The following is a 9719-nucleotide window of genomic DNA, read 5'->3' on the forward strand; positions in this document are numbered from 1 at the left end:
TTGATTTGGTCTAATGTTTTGTTTTCCCTTCAGTTAGTCCAGCTGTTTAGTTAGCTGCTTGATATGCTCCAGTCATGACCCTTATGCAGCTGTGACACTTGATTCAGCTGGTTTTAGACCTTCCTTCTCCTGGTGGGAGAACTCTGCTCCCCCACGTGTAGCATTATGATGCAGGTTTTGGTGCTGGAACAAGTGTGAACTTCCTTTGACTTGGTCATTACAGATAAACATTACCTGTTATGTTACATTCAGGTGTTGCAAAAGTATTCCTTTCCCATTCTGCATCCTCCCTGCCCCAGGCGCTTTACCTTTCATTCACTGGGTGAATAACTCCCTTAAGACAGCAAGAACATAGTTCCTGTACTGCATTCCTTGTACTTTTTGTCTTTTGCACTGAGCACTTTAAGAGGAGGATAATGTGATGCCAGATTTTGTAACAGCTTGGGAAAATGAGGTAACTCAGTAGTTAGGAACAAAACACTGGATCAAATCACCAGTCCTTTCTGTACCATTTCCTATGTAACATTCTTGTTATTACCGTACACTGCCAAAAAAAAAAAAAAGATGCAAAATCCTGTTGGGACTAATTATGAAACAGTCTGTCCGAAGGGGAAATTTCTTTTAGTCCCTGTCATACAAGGAGTGGCATATGCCCTGAAGCACAAGGATTTATACCCGGTGGAGAATTCTTTGGCTAGTCACATTATTCATATAAATGCTTAACCATATTCTGGGTTCCAGTGGTACCCAGTGGCAGGGTGTTCTACAAGTCATTTAGGCATGGTGCGAAACATATTTGGCAACACTTCTCTTCAATTATCCTTTGCCGTTTTTATAAAAAAAGGTAAAAGCAGTTGTTTCTGTGTATCTTCTCCATCCCTGCCATCTTTCTTCCCTCATTCCTGGAATGTATTTCTTATGGCTGCTTATCATTTTGTGATTGTAAGGATTACAGTCTATTTTGTGTAGGGTTTTGCACAGTGCTTGGGACTGGAGATCTGAGTACCTTGCGGTGCTTTAATCAAATGCAAGCAGCGGTTTAGATTCTCTTATTTTGAACTCAAAGTTGATATGAGAACTACCGCACACCTAACGAGTGAAACAACTTCAATAGTTCATGTCCCTGATTCCAGAAATCAGACAATGAGATTAAAAGTCTGTCCTCTCACAGCAGGATGGAGAGCATTTTTGGGGAGCAGAGATTTAACAGAAAAGCACTTTACAGTCTGAGGTTGTTAAGCCTAACTTCTGATTATGGTACTTCTTCCTCAACCCTACTGGTGGGTCATCTGAATTTTGACTTTCTTTTTTTTTTTTTTCTTGGTATTAGTAGGAACATGGATAATAGTTTTATGCTCAAATAAGAGCCATAGAACTGAAACTAGAGGATATCTAAAGAAGGGAAAACTATTCTGACTAGCTCATAAATGTGGGTGACTCTTGAGTCATCAACTGGGGGGGCCCCCTGTGGTCAAATCTCACTCAGCAAAAAGCGGCCGCACCACTTCCGGCACGGCCACTTTTGCTGGCAGCCTCGCTCCTTGGCTGGTGCTTGCGGGGCGGGGCACTGGTGTTTCCGCCTGCCCACCAGCTAAACAGGGAGTGTAGCCTGATGGGGTACACTGGCGTTCTCAGGGACTGCACATGCACCCCTGTGCACCCCCTACGCATTGCCACTGAGCTCATCTAATCTCTGGCAGGATTCACAAAATGAGTCTTTCTTTATCTTGTCTATGAACAGGCTATCTGTCCCTCTTGCTGAAATTTTCTTATGGCACACTACTTGAATGTTCATGTCCAGAGAAAAGGGAGGGCCTATTTGCTAAGGACTGTGGCATTCATTTGGGGGGAGGGAGACCTGAATTCTGGTCCCCGCTTCAATGAATATTTATGCATGTGCATGGCACACAAGTTGATGTGGTGGACTCCACTGACAGATAGGATGTCTGGTCATTAAACACTGCTATGCTGAGTGTTGCAGCATAAACTCACTTCCGAATTTTAGCTCCAAGAACTAGAAACATGACCAAGCCCAGAGTTAGGTTGGCCACAGACAACTTTGAGCAAAAACTTTCAAGTTTTCTTGGTTGTTAAAATGCATACTTGATTCCTGCTATTATTTCCTGTGAATGGGACTTAAGTTCAGTGCAGGGTGGATTAGATTTAAATCGGTATTTAAATTGATTTGATTTAAATCACTGATCAGAAAGTCTCAATTTAATCATTGTTTTCTACAAAAAGTGAACTCCTGTTGTTTGATATAACCTTAATACATATTATTCACAACTTGGAGATGTAGGTTATGTTTTAAAGCCGTGATTTATTTTGATATTTTTTTCAGATTAATTTTGCAGCTACATCAGAAAACTGAGTTATGATTTGGTTATTTTATTTACCAAAGCTAATTGAAGCAGATATTTGTGAAGTCATTGGGAGGTGAATTATCTCCAGTTCACAACAATCACGGATATTTTTGCCACGCTGTGTTAGGAAGACATCAAATGAGCTTGGGGCTTTCTTCAAGATTTCTTTTTTCTTTTGCGGCCTAGCAAGCCTGCTGCCATGATAGATTTTTCCTTCTACTATACCATTTCTTCACTAGATCTCAACTCAGTGGAGAGGCTGTACTCAAGAACTTATCCCTCCGAGACTTCTGAAATACTCTGCTCAAAATGTTTCTCTTTTGTTTCTACTGCCCCTCCCTCCTTGCATTTATCTCTAAACTCCTCCTTGTCCAGATCTACCTCACCCTGCAACAATCCTCTATTCATTTAACTTCTTTTCGAGAGAGCTTGACTCTGTGTACAGGTAAGTTGCAGAAAGACAGTAGGGCTGATGGGTAAGTAATCAGGTGTGTTATCTCTCTCCATGTACTGCTGTTAACAAGGATGTTATCTCTGGAGACACAAATCCAGTTAGAACAAACTAAGCATCACTGAGATGCTTAATGGGATCTTCTAGACCAGCAGTTCCCAATCTGTGGTACCAGTACTACCAGTGGTGTGTAGATAACTTGTCAGTGGTATGCATTAACAGGTTTACTATAATGACTTTATATGACAAAAATTTGCTGGTGGTACTTAAGATTGTATTGTTTTATACTGGTGATGTGCAATCTGTCAGAGCTTGGGAACCACGGTTGTAGATGGAGCACAGTCCCATTGGGTAGAGTGGTTTTCTTTAATCTTTACTAACCTATAGAGGAGCCTCTGGGAATCCCATAAGATTGGGCCACTAATATAATCCAAGGCCTGTTGTGACCTATTTATAAAACTTCTCTAAAAGGGTTATGTGAATCTATTGTCTCAAATAGGAGAAGTTATAATTAGAAGTTATAATCCCTATTCCATGATGATATCTTTGATCTTAACAGGTCTTAAATTAAAACTATATAGGTTTTTTAAGCATTTAAAAAAGAACAAAACAATTGCATCAAAAATCTGATTTAAAAACGAACGATTTTTATCCACCCTGGTTCAGTGAATAGGTTTTGAATAAGAAAGTCAAAAAGGGACCTGTTTGTTTATACTAAGGAAACTGGTTGAATGTCTGGCAGAAGATCTTAAATTGGTGCTAGGTCATGCAAGCCATTTGTCTTCCTTTTGGAGTCATTTCTGCAGGCTCCAAATTTCAAAAGGCCAGATAAAGTGATTGGCAGGAAGCAGTAAGTTTATAGTAATTGTGCGCCCTGTGAAGCTTGCACTACTGAGGTGGAGGGAAGAGGAAACAGGAGCTGAGGCTGTCAGTAAGAGTGAGTAGCTGAAGGCCACCTGATAGGCAGTTTGGTGAGCAGATAACTGCAGTATGAACTGAAAGAAGAACCAAGACAAAGCATGCCGTGGAGAGAAATAGCTGAAATGAAAGGATTTAAATTGTTTTTTCTTCCTAAGAAGCTGTTTCCAAATGCCTGTTGCATGGTTATGTGGGAGAAGAGGTCTGCCCTACATAAGGTATGAACTATGGGCATTTGTACACATGCTTGTGTTTTAAAGAAGAGCTGGGCGTTGCGGCGCATACAGTTGTATGAGCGGCAAAACGTGCGTCGGTGCTCAGAAAATGGCGGTGGCATGCTTTTGAACTGAAACACCTTTGAGATGTTTCAGTTCAAAAGTGCACCACCGCCATTCTCTGTGTGCTGACATGCATTTCACCACATATACGACTGCACGTGCTGCAGCGCGGTGTGGAGCAGACTCAATTAAACCCGTCTGCTCCAACCTGTCGAATCTGGTGCATTGTGGCATGAAAAGGTATATGTATAAATGCCCTGTAAGAAGAAATCTGTGAATCTTGGAGTGCTGGTGTTTAAGAACTTCCTTATGCGAACTTAAAAATCTCAGTCCTGTGAGAGTGGCATGTTGTTCTAGAGTATGTCAGAGCCACGCTTGATGATGTGCCTCTGTCAAGACTTAGGTTAATGAAACTGAAGGGAAAGACGGTGCACACGATTTGCACTTGTAATGAGTCTCAGGCTAAATTCTGAGCCACTAACACTGCTGCCATTAGCTCTTTATCTTACCCCAGTACCAAGGAGTGATCCTTGGCTTTTTCCTCTGGTCACTGCATGCCTGACATGTATAAACCTTGCCAAAGAATGCTTCAGAAATGCAGCAAATGCTGTTTGACTATGAGACTCCATGTGAACACACTGCAGTGAAAAAGGTGTTTAAATGTGGATTCTAAATGACCTAGTCCTTTTTGTCTGCATCCTTTCTTTTTAGATTAATGTGTTAGTTGCATAGGCAGGCAGGCTTTGGTCACTGTCACAGTACTGTAGATCTGCTAGCTATTTGTGCATGTTTGACTAATCCAGTGATTTCTCAACAAAAGTGCCACAGCACGGTGTCCTAAGGCCTTTTCAGGGGTGCCAAGCAATGCTAGCACTGTTATGTATGCAAACATGATTCATAAGATTAATCTGGAGATTTCAAACAGGAATCCATAGTGTAAGAAACATTCTGACCTGCTGGTGTCTTTCTAGTTCTTGGCAACAGGTGAATTACTCTGAAAAGGTGAGTGAAAAATAAGAGCTAGTATTTTCTGAGTCTTGAAAAGGTTAGAGCTGAGGACCATTGGTCTAACCCAGGGGTTTTCAACCTTTTTAAACAAGAGTACTCCTGCCTCAAAGTTTCAGCTCATGTACTCCTTTATATTTTTCTTGGTTTTAAGGAGTGGGGGGAAGGAGGGCAGATCGAGGCCCCTTTGGTGAGGGAGGGGGTGGAGCAGGGGCAGGCGCCGCACAACTGGGGCAGGGTGCGGAGAGTGGTTCATCTGGGAGGCACAGGGGGAGGGCGGCAGTTCCTTCTGCTGTGTGCACCCTGATGGAGGTCCGGGTGGCATGTCCCCCAGATTTGTGTGTGGGGTGGAGGCAACTGCTGCTGCAGGCTGAACTCTGCACCAAGCTGCACGATGCCATGTACCTGCTGCGGTTAGGCAGGCAGGAGATGGGGAGAGGGAAGGGGCTGCGGGGCTCCAGGTTGAGAATGGGAGGAGATGTCTCTGCCCGTTGTGGGGGTGGGGGACAAGGGCAGTGGTGCCTGTCTACATGCTGCACATGTGCCACCTGGCTGGCAGGTGGGGAGCAGGGCTCGCATGCGGCATCCTCCGCTGCCCCGCACCACTGCTGCCATGCTGTTTTCCCATGGCCAGTTGCACGCGTGGCTCTGTGGGCTGCTGATGGGCAGTATGCGTGGTGCAAGGCATACATGTCAGCAGCCCATGGAGCCGCATGTGCAACCAGCTGTAGGAAAGCAGCACGGGACATGACAGTGGTGGCTGCCATGCGCGAGCCCCCACCAGCTGGCTGTCTGGGCAGTGCATGTGGCCCGCAGAGGGACACCGCCCCCCTTGCCCTGCCTCCAGCCCCGCTCCTAGGAGTGGGCACAAAGAGTGAGCTAAGGGAGGTATGGTGGTGTGCTATGTGAGGCTGGCGGCACCCGCATGCCTATCCCTCTTCCACCCCTCCTCTGGGTAAGAAGCAAAGTAAGGAAGGTGCCGGGGAGATGCTACTGCTGCGCCACAGGGTGTGCTCTGTCCCCGTCCACCTGCCTGCCCGTGCATACCCTGTATGGCCTAAGTACTTCTAGGGGTATGCGTACCACTGGTTGACAACCCTGGTCTAACCCGAGGGCTTGCAACCATCTGGTCCTGTAGGTCAGATGAGTGATGTAGGGCTGGTCTGTGGGTCTGAGCCCCATGTGCCAGGATTGGGCCCTGGGGCCTGGCACTGCCTACTTACACCCCTGCATACTGGGATTGGTCCCTGGAGGAATGGCATTGCCCCCTCTCCCTGGGATTGGTCCCCAGATGTTTGGTACTGCCTGCTTCTGCCCTGGTGTGGGGACTGGTGCCTCCTGAGTCAGGAGGGGCACTTGCCCCATCAGCAACTGGTGGGGTGGTCCCCGTGTGGCCCATCACACCAACCCGGAAGTGGCAGTGGTGCACTGCTTGCACTTCCAGGTGGGCACGATCGACTATGGGGGGACCGTGGGGATCGCTTCTGGTGCCCCCACTTCCCAGCCAGTGCTTCCGGGGGGGAAGCAGTGCTCTCGCCTGACCCACCTGCCCAGGAGTGCTGGCTGTCAGGGGGTGCACCAGCACTCTCAGGGGATGCACGTGCACCCCCTATGCGTCACTACTGTGCCCTGGAGTGCTAGGATTGGATCCCTGAGGCCCAGTGCTGCCCCTGTATACCTGGATCTGGTGCCCAATCCAGCACACAGGGCCTCAGGCTCCCTATTGGGCCAGGAAATTTGGCAGTGGGTCAGCAGTGCCACTGCTTTCCTAACAAAGTTCAAGACTTGTGGGAAGCACTGCGGGCCAGATGACGTGTAGCAGTGGTATGAGGGTTGAGCACCCCTGTCTAGCCAACCAGGGCTATTGTGGCTATCTTGAAATAAAGATGTCATTACTTAGAGCACCTTTGTAAATATGCACAGCATTGAGCTCAGTGTCACAGCTAAGGCTGGACATAGCTCTGACAGATGGCCAATAGTTGAACACTAAAACCTTCCAGGATAGGTTACACGGCAACAGTAACCTCTTGAGACTTCCATAGGGAAATCTTTGAGGAAAAATATTCTATATTTCTCTAAATGCAGTTCTGTAGGTCCCTTACTTACACTTCTTTAAGAATGTTAGTTGAGAAGTCCTAATTAGTTATCTCTTTACAAAGGCCACAGATAGGTGCACTGAAGTTTGAAGATAATAATGGCATGTTCTGAAGATGGTAGGTCAGCTTGTTAAAGATATGTTTCCATGCTTGAGGAAGGAAGAGGTGCCTAACAGCTACCAAGGCACTTTTGGTTATCCAATTTGTACTTTAGATCCCAAATACATATGAACAAAAGGGCCATGTTTCCAAAAGGTAACAGTAGACCTGGTTTGGCCAGCACAACTTAATTTCCTGCTGATTGATGCAGGGACTAGAAAGTATTTAAGTTTGGCTCCAAGCCAAGGCTGTTCTTGCAGTCAATAAAAACATATTTGAGCACAAATGAGCCTTGAGACAGGGACTTCCATAATATCATTAGTATAAAGTTGCTTCTCAAAATAGATGTGCATTTTATAGCAGAGGCATGGTGCTACTTGTCACATACATCACTAGAGCAAGGTTTGACCTGAGTGTTAAAGGATTGCTGTTCCTGTGTCACAGCCAAATTAAAAGATAGACAGTTGCCAAGTTACATTCTGTCTTGCCACTTGATTAAATCCATGTTGTTAAAGCATGGAGCAGGTGTTTGTATTTTTCTGATGAAGATCATTGCCAGCATCTTTTATTAAGCATTGATTAAAAGCAAATGAGGCAAGAGCTTTGCACTGATTGAAGGACTTGGAGTCAGGCCATCAAGTTCGGAATGCACAAAAGGTAACACCCAGCCCATTAAGTAGCCTTTTTAGATGCCTTGAAGGTTCTGATTACCTACTAGTAAAACAAGACCTGCTACAGTTCAGCTGCTTGCTCAGTGTCCCAGGAGTGTTTGGAGAGTGCCAAAGGTTCTTGAGCACAACTAGATCACTTCCTTCTGCCCAAGTCCTTTTTTGGATCCCTTTCTCTGCCTGTACTAGCACTTGGCTGTTGAAGCTGGCAGGGTGTTGTCTTTCTGCCTTATCAAAAAAAAGTGAAGAAAAGGATGGGTTTTAGAATTTTCTGGCAAAGCTTTGAGTGCAAACTATTGCAACTGTTTCCTGCACAGATGGTGCGCTCTCACAACTGCAGGCCTGTCCTTTCATTACAACAGTCTCTGCTTTTTTATGGATTTATCCCCGGTGGAAACTCCAGTAGGTAAAAATAAATTGGCTTGTGTGAAGACTATAGGATACTATTTTAAAACTTTTTATATTGGTAAATAAAGCATTTGAAATTTTGCAAGTAGATATTACAGGTCTCAGTTTTGTTTTGTTTTTTAATGCACATTGCTTCATTGCCTCTGTCAATGGCTAGAGATTGTGGTTTCCCTCCTGCAGAGATCCTCAGGCTGGATGCAATAGAGAATTAATGTCCTAAATGGTAGTTAACTTCTGGGTATCCCAATCCTTTGTAATTCAAAACCCTGAACTAGGCACTCAGGCTCCACATATTGCCTGAGAAGAGTTAGGCACCTCAAGATGGAATCTAAATACATTAACAGGGATCACTCTAAAGCTAATTAGAAATGCTGAGGACTGGGGCATGCCTGAAATCCTGCCCTTCTCTGTCCTAGAGAGCTCTTCAGTTTACTGTGGTTCCATAGCTTAGAATCCTCTTCAGATGCTTCAATTTCCCCTGTAAAAACATGGTGAATGAGAAGGTGGGAAAACTATATATTTAAGAATCTGAGAAACTTGATGAAATAAACCAACCATGGGCTGCGTCCAGATGGGCACAGACATTTGGTTCCCCAGGGACGTATAGCAGAGGTATACCTAGCACTGCAACTCCTTGTCCCTAGGGAATGCTTACGCCATGCAGGCTTTGTTGTACAAGTTACCCAGGGGATGGTAAGGGAGGCTTGGGCCAGCACTACCTGGGGGCCTCTGGGGTTGCAGCTGCACTGATTCTGCTGGGAGGAGCCTGGCTGGCAGCTACAGTGGGCTCCAGTTTTCAGTGGCTATCCAAGGGTCAAAAATCCATGGGGGGGAAAAAAAATCTGGAGCAGCGCATGCCCTTGCAGCATGGAGACCACCTGCTGGTGTGGTATGTGGTGCTATAGACATGTTTGCAGCTCCACATACTTAATCGCTGGGCTCCTCAGGGCAAGCCTATGAAGTTTGGGTACCTTCAGAGTTAGGTGTCAGCTTAATGGGGGCTTCACCAAACATTCTCACCTTGGGGTACAACCTTTCTATCCAAGTCCATTTTTGGATCTGTCATCTTTACCTACAAGAACACTTGGCTCTTGTAAATACCACCTTGCAGACTTCATTATTATGCAGATGAACCAAGCAAGAGCCCTATGTTAAATGGAGCAGCAGAAAGATAAAAGGTCTTTACTGAGGCAATGCAAATTGAAGTTAGTTACTCAAGTTTAAATCAGCTAAGAATGAGATGCATCAGAGTTGAAGTAGAGGGCCATATTATAGCAGTGATCAACACAGTTCTGTGGGTGCAGTGGAAGTGTTATTAGGGTACTTAGTTTGACTGGGTCCCTACAGAAAAACTTGATCCTTTTAGATCTGACCTCATCTGACCAGTCCAACAGGAAACTGCAAAAGAGAGAATGAAAATGTGGCTAAGATAA

Source organism: Crocodylus siamensis, chromosome 2 (assembly GCF_052110815.1).
Source record: "Crocodylus siamensis isolate JL-2025a chromosome 2, ASM5211081v1, whole genome shotgun sequence".
Classification (NCBI taxonomy): Eukaryota; Metazoa; Chordata; order Crocodylia; family Crocodylidae; genus Crocodylus; species Crocodylus siamensis.